Consider the following 14,096-nt stretch of genomic DNA (forward strand, 5'->3'; position numbering starts at 1 on the left):
ATAGCCGGATTAAGCCTTCAGGGGGTCTGGGGCACTTAAGACAGGGGGGACTACCCGCCTTGCCAGCACTGCCCCTCTGACTGCAGGGCAAATGCAGGATTTTTTGGAGATATTTATATATACAGTACTGTGCAAAAGTTATAGGCAGGTGTGAAAATATGCTGCAAAGTAAGAATGCTTTAAAAAAATAAAAGTGTTAACAGTTTATTTTTACCAATTAACAAAATACAAAGTGAATGAACAGAAGATAAATCTAGTTAAATCAATATTTGGTGTGACCACCCTTTGCCTTCAAAACAGCATCAATTCTTCTAGGTACACTTGCACACAGTTTATAAAGGAACTCAGCAGGGAGGTTGTTCCAAACACCTTGGAGAACTAATCACAAATCTGTGGATGTAGGCTTGCTCAAATCCTTTGGTATCTTCATGTAATCCCAGACAAACTCGATGATGTTGAGATCAGGGCTCTGCGGGGGCCATATCATCACTTCCAGGACTCCTTGTTCTTCTTTACGCTGAAAATAGTTCTTAATTACATTGTCTGTATGTTTGGGGTCATTGTCCTGCTGCAGAATAAATTTGGAGCCAATAAGACGCCTCCCTGATGGTATTGCATGATGGATTAGTACCTGCCTGTATTTCTCAGCATTGAGGACACCATTAATCCTGACCAAATCCCCAACTCCATTTGCTGAAATGCCACCCCAAACTTGCAAGGAACCTCCACCATGCTTCACTGTTGCCTGCAGACACTCATTATTGTACCGCTCTCCAGCCCTATGTGTGTGTACAGGAGTCAGGGAAGGATGTGCAGGGTTTACAGGAGTCAGGGATGGAGGAGCAGGGTGTACAGGAAACAGGGATGGAGGTGCAGGATGTACAGAAGCCATGGATGGAGCTGCAGCGTCTACGAGAGTCAGGGATGGTGTGACAGCATGTATGAGGCAGGAATGAAGAAACACAAAGTACAGTAGTCATGCATGTTGTAACAGGTCATACAGAATTAAGGGATGGTGTGAGAGGGTGCACATGGGGCAGAGACAAAGTGATGGTATCTGAGAAATAGGACATACTGGTTTTGGGGATGGAGAGACAGGACATACAGGTGTCAGGGATGGAGTGTTGTGACACACAGAAGTTGGGGATGGAGTGATGGGATACACAGTAGTGCTCATCCCCCGTGTCTCAGCCCCATCATCCTGTGTCTCTCTAGCACATCCCCCTGTATCTACCCACCCCCATGTCTTCAGCTTCCCTCCCTTACGTCACTTCATTTCCAGCCCCCCAGCCTGAGCCCCACCCAACCCTTGTCTCTCCAGAACAGACCAGCATACACTTACCTGCTGAAGCTGCTGCTCCTGTATGAGGGTGGCTCAGCTCCTCTCTGATCCAGCGGCTCAACGTCTTGATATCATGCACACTCTCTTTCTGCCTGAGGCTCCTGTGCCCTCAATACTGTAGCGGCACAGGCTGCACATGAACAGGACTCCCGAGATTCCTGAAGGTCCATGGCCCCTCAGAATCTTTGGAACCGGTAAAAGTGTCCCTCTTGTAACCCCCATGTTGCTAGACCTGTTTATAGGTACTCAGAAACCCCTTCTGCATGCACTAGTGTGCTGTGTGTGTGTCTTTTCCACCCACACCTCCATGAGGCATCAGTAGCAGCACAGATCCTTCCTGTACTAATGCTGTGAGGGAAGACTCCAGAGTACACCGCCATCAGCAGCAACTGCCCCTTTTATGGCATGGTCAAACCCTCTGCAGTCTCCGCTCCAGCATTCGCATCCACAGACATGGCTAATAACCCTTCTTCGCAGGTAGAGCCAGAGGCGGATCTGCATCTGCAGTATCAGTAGAATAGCATATCAGTCACATCGGAAGGCATGGTCGACAGCGGACAGGGCTCCTCTGTGTACACAGTTTTGCATCGGCAGTTAGCAAGCTGTGACTTATGGATCTCAGCAGGATACAGGTCTTGCATGGGATCGCACACCGCATCCTCAGATCGACTGAACCTGCAGTAAGATCTGGGGGTGCGATGTACAAACCCACGGGTGCACGCAATGGCTGATATCATGCCCATACACAGTACGATATAGCAGCCAAATCGTACCAATCCGTCGGATTGGCTGCTTTATCGCACCGTGTATGGGCATCTTTAGACTGTGCTAGATAAAAGATAATATCTAATAGCTGATTTGTTGCTAAGGTCAACTTTTCTATCTTTTACAAGGGTTTGATACATCTCTCCCACAATGAGGTGCTGGTGTTCAGCCAGGGCCAAGTCACCAGGAACCCTAGCAATGTCAGGGCTGGACCACAAGAACTGGCCCAGATTAGCCTGCAGCCGGTCAGAGCTGGTTTCTGGTGACTAGATTTCACCACTTCCTAGTAAACAAAAAAAATCAAAAAACAAACAAGCTGCACCTCTATGACAACATAAAAGTCACTAGTTTGGTGTATACCCAATCCAGTCCAAAAGAAAATAATGTAGTAGCCACAAAATATGCAGCTGTCCATCATATGTAAGGGTTGTTTGACATAACAGTATGCACAGTATTCCACTTTTGACAAGGGCTTATAAACAAGTATTTTGAGTAATAATGTGTGGGATTGTTGACCCAGATAGAAGTGCACATGGTGAAAAAAGTTACCACCTCAAATGCCCTATCATTTTAGGGACCATTTTTTTCCCCTACAATACAGCTTGTTGGAGCTGTATGTAATTATTAAGTCACGTGACTAATGTGACATTGGGACTCGCCTGGTTGGTGCCAAAGTTGTGCCATTAAAAGTATAGACTAGGGTGTTTAACCATTACACTGTTTTGCTGAGTATTATATTCCACAAATGGATCACCCCACAAAATGCTCAATGCTCACCCAGAAGTACATAATTACAGTATGTCTTGTTTTTACATGTGTACATAACACTAGGAGAATTATTGTGCTTAGACTATATTAGGCAAATATTCTTCAATTAGCTGGAGCAAAATGTCGTTCCCCTGCAGATAATAGCATTTTCATACACTAATATATGCAAATACTCACATACTTACATTATGCAAAATAATTGTAACATTACATCACAAAGATACATATGTGCTGTGGGCCCACAGTGTTGCAGCTTTGGAAATAACCATTATAGTATTATAGATGTGTGGTGCAGTTATAGCTGGAGTTTGGAAGTAAAACTCTAAGGTCAGGTTAGCAATGGATTAGGGCCCTGATTCAGAGCCGCTCGCTGCCACTGCCCGCATGCTGGGATCACAAGGGGGGCGCGGGCAGCACCCAGGTGGCACCCGCTGAGGGGTGACACCAGAGTGCCGACTCCTCCTCAGTGACAGGAGCTGGGTGCTGCACTCAGCTCCTGAGTTCTGACATTACGTGCATCACTCGGCACTGCATACTGATTGGTCCCCGGGGGCACTCTGCACATCCTGGACCACCCAAATTACTTAAATGGGGGTTTGGGCAATGAGGCTATGCCCCATCTCCCGCGAGGCCACTTCCCTTTTGTTTCCTAAGTCGCACTCGCTGCTAACATGTAAGGAGTCCACAACGGGTGTCCCGCAGGTGAGTGACGCCACTGGCGGGGGGGGGGGGGGTGATGAGCATAAAATACATATTTGGTCATATAGACACTATATATAGCCACCACATTGTAGAGACAAGGGAGAGATAAGAAAGGGAAGATTGTAAAGAAAGGGAAATAAAAGCAATAGAACAAGTGAAATGACAAATAATGAATGGACAAAAAGCTATGATGTGTGGTCACTGTCTTAAAATGGGAGGAGACAAGACTGGAAGTGGGAGGGGAATGCAGTAGAGAGGGGCAGGGTCAGGATTAATTCTTAAACCGCCCCCCCTAAAAGAAAAGTCTAGATCCGCCCCTGGAGGAGGGTGGGTGCTCAGCTTAGTGGTTGGGTAGTAGTAGTATTTCATCATGACCATCATGGTCTCTAGTCCCGTTCACAGTTCTGAAAGTGACGTCTTTCCAGTCCTGCTTCTTGCTACTAATATTTCTTCCTATACATTTTATGCCAGTCTGGTCAATCTGTGGTATATCCAAAATCCATGTAATTTCCCTACACTGATTTGGTTCTTGGAAGTAAACGTAGTTTATTCTGTTCTAAATCTTTTTTCAAATTGATTTGCTAAACTAAAGCTTGGTACACATTAGACGATATTATCAATATCGTCTAATGCGTACGCTCTATGTCAGGTCATACACACTGGTGTTAGGTCATCAGTGGAATCATCAGGTCATCCCTAAATGCAGCTCACTTGGACAATGCGACTGATGACCCCATGCAGCGGGATGTTTCAGGGGACGACATATCAGGCGGTCGGGCACCGGATCGTCTAATGTGTACCGGCCACCTGATATATCAGCCAGTTGCCCATTGGATCGCTGGGTACACATATCGTTTAATGTGTACCAAACTTTAGTTTTCTCACCATTTTTCAGATCTGCGTTCCCATCAGACATACAGTTTAATACAAAGTTAAAAACAATCATTAAAAATAAATAGGATGTGACTAGATTTGCCAAACTGGGGAAAATAATAAAACAGACTAGGAATTTGAATTAACTATTCCCTTGTACGGAATCTGACATCTACATGTGGGCTTACCTTCCATTCTCTTGCAGACCCAAAAATTTAATAAATGAAGACAATAAACAAACCAGGACTAAGCACTAATCCATGGATGCTTCCTGTATACCCTCTTATATTCTCTGATGAGAAGTTTTCTGTCCTTTAACCCAAACTTGTGTTCATCGCAGAAACAAGTACAACATTTCCTGGGTGGAGTCTACCTTTCCTTTTGCACAGAATACTACAGAGTATGTGAAACACACTTTACACATTTTCAGTATTGGAATAGTCTATATCACAGGTTCTCAAACTCGGTCCTCAGGACCCCAAACAGTGCATGTTTTGCAGGTCTCCTCACATAATTACTAGCAAATAGTTAGCTGCACCTGTAGTTCTTTTAAAATGTGTCAGTGAGTGATGATTACACCTGTGCACCTGCTGGGTGACCTGCAAAAAGTGAACTGTGTGGGGTCCTGAGGACCGAGTTTGAGAACCACTGGTCTATATATTACACTGCCCTGCAAAACACAGTTATGCATAAGTTCTTGTACATTGCTAAATATGACAATACAAAAGCTATTGTCTGTATTAAACAGCATTGTTGGTCTAACAAATTTAGCACATCAGTGAAAATTTAATTTACACCAAACTCTCAGATATTTAGGCACAGGGTAAGGTACATTAATGCACCTAACCCAGAATTGGTATGGCATACCTCCGGACCTAAGCCCTGCAGATGAAATACCGACGCCAAAAGTCTGACAGATGAAGATCCCGACGGCGCCTGGTAAGCGCACATCATCATATATTACAGTAGTCATACATTGTTAATTTCCCTGTGCACCTCTATACATACATAGACATATGCATTGGAATTTACACCAAACTCTCAGATAGTTAGGCACAGGGTAAGGTACATTAATGCACCTAACCCAGAATCTGCATGACATACCACCGGAACTATGCCCGGCAGATGAAATACCGACGCCGAAAGTCTGACAGATGAAGAGCCCGATGGCGCCTGGTAAGCGCACATCATCATATATTACAGTAGTCATACATTGTTCATTTTCATGTGCACCGCGTTATATACATAGACATATGCATTGGAATTTACACCAAACTCTCAGATATTTAGGCACAGGGTAAGGTACATTAATGCACCTAACCCATATCCATAAAAAAAACACCTAACAATGTAGACTTGAGAACATGGCCTTTATACCTCTTTATCTGTTATTAGCTAGTGATGTTTTATTACTGTGTACCCAATATAAAATGCAACATAATATGCTGGGACTATATAAATAAATGTTAATACATCTGTCAAGATCATCCTATTAAATAAAGCACCAGTTTAGTCCCCCCTCAGATAATGCACCTTAACACTTAGTCATATACCTATCATCAGTCACAAACAAGAACTAGGTGCATGACAAACCAAACAAAAGCTTCTGCACTGCGGGTCCTGCATTCTGGTACTTAGGTAAATGGACACTTTAGTAGTAACTAAAACCTTATTAAAATATCTAGGTAAGCTCTAGAACACTGAATAGACTGGAGCACATAAATAAACGACTTTCACACAGATAAGTCAATAAAAATAACTGAGTTGATTAACTGGCTTATGTTCAAAGAACCCTGGTCTGTTCCCTGAGGACCGAATCATGACCCACGTCAATAAACTATGGGATTGTTTGTTTTACTGACTCTCTAAAGTATTTCACAATGATTAATTGCTAAAATAAAGTATGTTTCAATATATTTAACCATTTCTGCACAAACCTGTAAACTATATTATCAATAACCCCTAATTAGTTCAGCACAGTAGTAGTTAGGCTGCTTAACACTGACTGTAACTTTGTTATATCAACTGTTAATGTAGTTATTAGTTATTCAAATAGAGTGTATAATAGATAGATAGATAGATAGATAGATAGATAGATAGATAGATAGATAGATAGATTCTGCCACTGATTCATTTAGATTATCAGTTGTTATTTTGTTAGTTTCTTTATCATACACTGCATTATAGTTTAAAAAGGGCTTTTAAAGATGTCTCTCTTTTATTATAAAAGAAATGTAGATTCCATATACTTATTCTGATATTGCCAAAGGCATTATATGCAAATGAGGGGAAGGGGTTAAATTAAAAATATATATGCTACAACAGTTTGAAAGTTAAAAAGCCACTACAGTTACATTTTTCGTGAGAGGAACAGAACAATAACAAAATCAAAATAGGTGTACTGGGGAGAGAGAGGGATGTGAAATTGAATTCAGTTGGGTACTGATGTAAGATACTTTTGCAGTTATATTGATAATATTATGTTATTTTACTGCTGCTGTAATATTGATACCTGCTAAACGGCTGCCTCATATAGCGCTGACTAAATGCTTGGAAGACATGTAAGACTTGTTGTCTAAGGTAAGGACAATTGTCTGGATCGTTGTATTGTGGTGACAGATGTTGGCTTACAGCTGTGCACTACACGCCATCCACATTGCATCTGACAGGAGGGGAACAGATGTTACCACAACCATCACCTTCTGCAGAAACACAAAAACACTTTCACTGTAACTCTGGGATCATCTATTGCCATAAAACGTGCGGAGGAGCATAAATCAATCACATCTTTTCTTTACCCCGTACAAACACTCATTGTGCAAACACAGCTATTACAGGGCTAGTTCTCCCTTCCTGACCTACTTGTGAAATTCTACACACGACAGTAAATATGAACATTAACACAAATCTGCCATCTCTGGGTGCAGTTACAGCCTAAGGGTGTCGGTGCAGTTTAACCCTTTCAGTACTGCCTCGTAAAGGTTAACAACATCCGGAGCATCAGATTATTGGTAAAAAAATTAATAATAATAACATTTGGACATGGAAACATATGAATGGCCCTTATTATGGTTGACAGAATAAATACAATCCACATTGAAACAATATAAAAACTAAGAAGATTAACCCTATCTATAGATTAGTAATAGAGAACTTTTGTTATTTGTGGCAAATTAAACCCTCGTTAAGAGTTGCTCTTAACATTAAAAGCTGGTCTCCAAAGTGATTTAAATGTTATGTTAACAATTAGCACAGGCCTACCCTGCCTCCCAGTTTGTATAGAAATATTGTGCTAAATTGTACATTTTCCTGTGCTTGATTCTAAATGACTCCCCACACTTAATTATGAGGATGAGAGGGGAAGCCTTATTCCTCTTTGTTATAGGATAAACTTTCAGTAATCCCAAACAAAGGAGCCAGTTCTGGAAGATATGGGATTTGCTGCCGGATTATGGTCTCAGAGATAATGATGTGCAGTCAGCAGAAGCCGGTTTATTTTAATTCAAATAAGCTAGTAAACAAACCAGTGACATGGGTGATGGTGAGAGGAGCTGTCTGCTGCTGCTACATTGCCTGGCCAATTTCTAGGGAGAAATCTATTATACCCCCTCTTCCATGTGTGAAAATTAATAAAAGATACAGATTAAACAACCCACAGTCTATTAAAATGACAATACACCGTACCATATATGTAGCCATTCTCGCTCTACATTATTGTGTGTTGGGAAGAGGCGCTGGGACTTGGTAAGTGAATAGGGCATTAATAAGATGCTGTGACTGACTTTCATTCCACAATAATCTCGCTGAAATTTTGTCTATAGCAAAGAATCTAAAATTAATTTGCAGGGTTCAGTTTTCTGCACCAAAACGTCGTATATTAACAGTTTATTTAACTATGTCACTGAGTGTGTGTGTCTGATGTATGTATATATATATATATATATATATATATATATATATAGTGAAAATGTATTTGAAATGCGGGTAACATATTATTTTCTGATAGTTTATAATAACATGTCCCTTGTCGCATATTTTACATTTAAAGATTTATTGGGTGTAGAACGAAGTAGATCTGATTTACCAGGGACCATGTTACGAAACAAACCAATAGATACACACTTCAAAGAAAGTGTTGTCGATATAAATTCTACATAGCGAGATCTTCAAGACGGACAACAATATGCAGACATTCAAATATTTAAAATATTACATTGACACACACACACACACACACACACACCTGTACCTAAACATTGTTTTTGGACGTACAATTTGTAAACTATTCCTATTGCAAGTTGTATTCTTTTATTTATTTTAATATTATTAGGCTATATCATAGTTGATGTAGCATCATGCAGTTTCTAGATGGATCATGTCATTTAAATCCAATTAGTTGGGATATGAGTTCGATGTTTAATCCCATTTCTCTAACCGTTTGGAGATTTTCGGGAATCCCAGCACAAAGGAATGAAGAATATATCGCTGTGAGAACAAGTCATTTTTCACCCAATAAGACACTTATCTGTCCTCACCTTAATAAGAGCAGTGGCAAAGGGATATACAACGGTAGTCACCAATATCATACAGCCTATCTAGTGGTAGGGTTACATAAATAGCTACGTACACGATTGTGCCTTTTGTTCTCACATTCTTTCACTAACTAAACTGACATTTTTCCAAAATAAATGAAAGTAGAACATTTGCCATAAAACTAATGTCTGTTTGCTCTCACTATTTAGTCATGTATATATGTATAGTGTGTATTCATCTGTTTATAGCCCTCCATCTATTTTCCTATAGGCGATCCGACAACCAGGGGGTTAATGCATACGAATTGCTCATACTGTATACAGCAATGGTGTTGTCGGTGCTGTACAGATAAATATTACACGAGGCGAGAACATCCTAATTTCAGTTCTGCCTTTATTTATTATTACAAGGGGGAAATCTGTGCGATATTTATTGGAAGTGTAGAGAAGGGAAATAAGCAATAAAAAATCTTGCTCCTCTTCCCCCATAATATAAGAGTTGAAGCTTACATGAAGTATAGTGTACAGTACCTGTCTGGGTGTATATCGGCACATCTCTCAGATTGGCGTAAATAGTGCTGCCAGCACCCGATGGGTTAATGTGCAGAACATCTGCATTCATCTTTCCCCATACATAGCCAATCATGCGAAGTAATGAGCACAAATATGAAGCATATGCTAGCAGCTGACTGTGTGTTTACCTGGGTAATAGGCTACCTGCCTCATCTACAGGCACCATTGGTACTGAGCACCTGGCAGTGTACACAGGCTCTGCTCAATGCACTTATCACGGGATATTAGGCGCTATCAATTTTCTTTTTAATTAATTATCTAAAAATGGGGATTAGCAACCTGACATTAGATAGATAATAAAGTGATAGATAGATAGATAGATAGATAGATAGATAGATAGATAGATAGATAGGTATCTACAAGGGACACGATCAGTAATTTAAACCCACTCACCTAATTTGCCAAAAAAAAGATTGTGTACTTCCACATAACAACTACAATTATTAATAGGCAAGAAGCACCTGTTCTATGTGTAACAAGTGTCCTAATTAGCGTTTTATATTACATAATGTAACCTTTAGCTCTTTTAGCAGCGAGATAAAATTCAGATATATCTTAAAATAACCTTAATAAACATTTTTTATTAAGTCCTGCTTATGACAGGCGTTGAGAGTCTCTACCCATACACGTGAGACAATTGTCCAAAATAAGCCAGACACATATCCTATCTACACTCTACACACAGTGCCCAGCTCAGCCAGTCCGTGCACATAGAATGTACATGTCAAGTAGATGGGTTGTGGGTTTTTTGCATAATTAACACTTGCTGTACTAGGGGCAAAGAGTCTCTGCTCCTCTGACAAGTAGACGGTGGAGATGGAGAGTTGTGTACTGGTCACCCGTGCAGGAGTCACAGAGGTGGATTACTGTCATCTCGGGCTACCGTGGGGAAGCAAGTAGTGGCATTAATTCCCATAGAAAGGTAGACAAACACAGTGAGAAACTAACAAGTTCCCTACTGTGCTACATTGTCTATGGGGCTTCCAGTATGCTCTAACAGCCGAATCCCACATCCTAATGCTGTGCAGGATTAGTCCAACCTGTAGGCGGCCAGGGACACGCTCCATAATAATTAAATGGTGCAGTCAGGCAAGAAGTGTAACATCGCTTTCCACAAGAAACACTTAAAATTGCTAGACCAGATGTGTGTGTGTGAGAGCTCGTGTTGTGTGTCTGTATAAACACACACACATTTATAAGTATGTATATATGTGTACATACATATTTGTGTGTATATATACACACACTCATGTATATTTATATTTTTGGTATATATACCTACACATGCATGTGTGTGTGTGTGTGCTTGTGTGTGTGTCTGTCTGTCTATATATAATCATAAACGTTTTTCAAGGCAATTGTAGTGTATGATTTATTAGCTACTCCTGTCTTGCCTTTTGGTGTATGTCCTAACATAAAGTGATCCACCTATTTCTTTATGGCACAGTTTTCCTGCTTGTCTGTTAATCATGCAATTTGTTAATGTAATGTTATACATAAACTGCAAAAAAATAAAAATAAGATAAAACCTCCCCTAAGAATGTAGCTGAGATAATCCAGCACAAGCTAAAAAAAAAGTGCATAAAAAGAGATTCTTATAGGATGTTTCATGGTTGTAATAAAATATGAAGAGATCAGCACAACCTTGCAATGTCTTTTCTGAAAAAAAAAATCTTTATCAAATCCCTATTCTATGGCTTCAATAAACAGAACCCATTACCTCACGGCTGCTTTTGTTGGCCCTATACAAGAGAGAACAAAATGGTTATTCAGGGGAACGCTTTAGATTTTTATTGTGGGTAGTATGCACAAAGAGCACTGTTATTGTATTAAAAAGAACCATCTGTAGCAGAAACAATGCCATCAAATTATCTTTGAATACCCACTGAAAAATATAAAGCTTTTTTTTCTTATGTGGGGTGGGGGCTTACAGCAGTGTTAGGATAACTGATTTTTTGTGTGTGTGTTGTTGTCGGTTCATTCTTCTCTTAAAAACAGTCATTTGGGTTGTAAGCCATAAACGCTGCTTCTTGTTGCAGGAGCTACAGTGAGGAGCTGGGCAGGCGCTGGAGGGACAGAGCTGCAGCCGGAGGGACAGAGCTGCAGCCGAAGGCATAGAGCTGCTGCAGGGAGCCCATTGCCCGGCATGGAAGGGTGCATGGCAGGATGGAGCTTGCCAGGGAAACGTTTAGGGTTTCAGCACTGCACGGACTCCCCGTTATTGCTGCCAATCACACACTTGTGGAGACAACACCCCGACTTGCTGCCACGTAAGTAATTGCAAACCCAACTTTGACACCCCTCCCCCTGCAGCTATTTTATTTTGGATATACAAGTGATCAGCAAACCCGCCCATGTGCCAATCTTTCCTGCAGCCGGGACTCCGGCACCCCAGCTCGGGTGCAAGGTCTCTGCCTTTCAGCTTCTGTTAACCCGTTTAGCGCTGGCATAGAGTTAGTTTTCGTGTATTCAGGTTGAATTAAGAAGTGATCATTGGGGTCCTAGTCAGATGCCGCTTACAGCTGCTTATTAGGGTTTGGGGACTGGTCAGTTGGTCAGATGATGAGAGTGTCATTGGTTTTTGGTGATGCTCATATAACGAACCATTTTAGGACCCATCACCCCACTAACTGTTGGATGAGGACTTAGTAAATAAGTGTATTAGCTCCTATAATTTGTTCCTCATGTTAGAATGCGGGACCGGGATTCTCCGACGTCTGTGCAATAGTAACACAACTTAAAAAGTTGTTTTGCACATGTAACAAACACAGTTTCCCTAATTCTATACATAGTTTCAGACCTGGAACTATACAATTTCCAGTGTTTGCTCTGAGCCATGCGCTATATAATCCTTTATACACAATACAGTAAAAGCTTTGGCTCTAAAAGCAAAGCAATACTTTTTATTATTATAACCGATGTATTTGCTTTGCTCTTACACGTTTTTCAGTACTTATATCTGACAGTCTGCAACGTATTACAAGGTGGACACAGACCCCAGTCATTAACTCTCAGCCCGGCCTTAATCATCGCCTTTATTTTATGGGAGAAATATTTAGTTTACAGAAAGATACTAATGAAAGCAGGTGGGGACTGTAGGATTGCTGTGGTGTACAGTACCGAGTATTGCCTTTTCTGCACAGTTATCAGGTAACTAGGTGAAGATCTCCGGCCCTTAGCAGACTAGTCTTGTGAATAATAAATACTTATACAAGGTGTCTCGTAGATATGGAGATAAAAACATTTGCACCTCAAGCTTACAGGTGATTGACCTGTGATACCAGTGTATATCTGTCTTGTTCAGTATATGATCTTACATGATCAGCTCCAAAATCCATATCTGCCCCTTTCACTGCTAAGAACATATTCATACCATATTTATGACGTATTGGTAACGTCAGAGCATTGAGGAGACGGGTGGAAGTGTATTCATTTTAAAGCACTGCTTTTGCTCTATGGCTTAGCAGGCAGACAATGCTTGTGTGTGACTACAGCTCAGTGTGACCAGGGTGATATTCGGGCTCAGTGCCAGATCATTCTCTGACTGCTCTCTGGCGCCTCTACCGACTCTATGAGGAATAACAGGCATTTATTAAGAGGAACCTTGAAGGTTATAGGAAGCAGAGATTTATTTATTTTGTCTTTTTATTGTATTTTATAATTTAAAGACAGCATTAGCTATGAAGGATACTGTTTAAAGAGAAGTCAAGCCCTCTACCAAAACTTTAGGTTATTTCAATCACACTATCTATATTTGCCAGTGGAAATGGACTGAAAATTTGAAAATTGTTAAACTTTTTATTAAATTATACCATGAAACCACAGTTTTCCGCTAAAGTATATATATATATATATATATATATATATATATAATTCCTTTACAAAATGAAAGAATAAGGGAAAGGGTCATCTTGGTCTGAATGATTTGAATGTGATTGACAAGAGAAAAGGTGTTTAGGGCAGGTCGTGCTGCCTTATTTACAGCCCACTGCTTGAAATAGAGCCTTTGTTAGGGCTGGAAAGCTAATTTAGTGCTGATCAAAAGCGCCACATAGTTAAAGGACTGGTAATGACTGCTAATTTCATTTCAGACCCGTACATCCCCAAATGCTGTAATTAAGGATGTGCCATTTAAGTGCAGGTGAAAAATATTTTTTGCCAATTTTCTTTATTCAACATTACTAGTTTGTCCGCGCATAAACCTGTAAATCATTTTGCAACGATATATTTACAAGTGTGTATATTTTTCTTTATTGCATTCAGGACCATCAAGGCCATGTATGTAAAATAGATAGGACGTGTACACTACTATCTGTAATTTACCCAACTTGACATAATATATCAGGTGAATGAATCAACATATATTATTATTATTATTATTATTATTATTATTATTATTATTATTATTATTATTATTATATCTGGATAACATTATATGATGTCTACAAATAATAGCAAGAGTAGAGTAAGAAATAGTAAGCAAATAATAAAGAAAGAAATACAAACAAGTTCAGAAAATTAATAAAAATTAAATACTTTAT

At 40.2% G+C, this 14,096-nt stretch overlaps 1 long non-coding RNA gene across 2 annotated transcripts in view; it reads left to right on the forward strand.

Annotated features, from left to right (window-relative positions):
* The window catches only part of LOC148538783 (uncharacterized), a 117,387-nt gene that overhangs the window by 60,598 nt on the left and 42,693 nt on the right, over nucleotides 1-14,096 (forward strand). For both annotated transcript variants that reach the window (XR_015871706.1, XR_015871708.1), the window contains one exon: nucleotides 11,595-11,825. This is a non-coding gene — a long non-coding RNA (uncharacterized LOC148538783). The remainder of the gene's footprint in view (nucleotides 1-11,594; nucleotides 11,826-14,096) is intronic.

This window comes from Taudactylus pleione, unplaced genomic scaffold, assembly GCF_031769625.1.
Source record: "Taudactylus pleione unplaced genomic scaffold, aTauple2 ptg000037l, whole genome shotgun sequence".
Taxonomy (NCBI): Eukaryota; Metazoa; Chordata; class Amphibia; order Anura; family Myobatrachidae; genus Taudactylus; species Taudactylus pleione.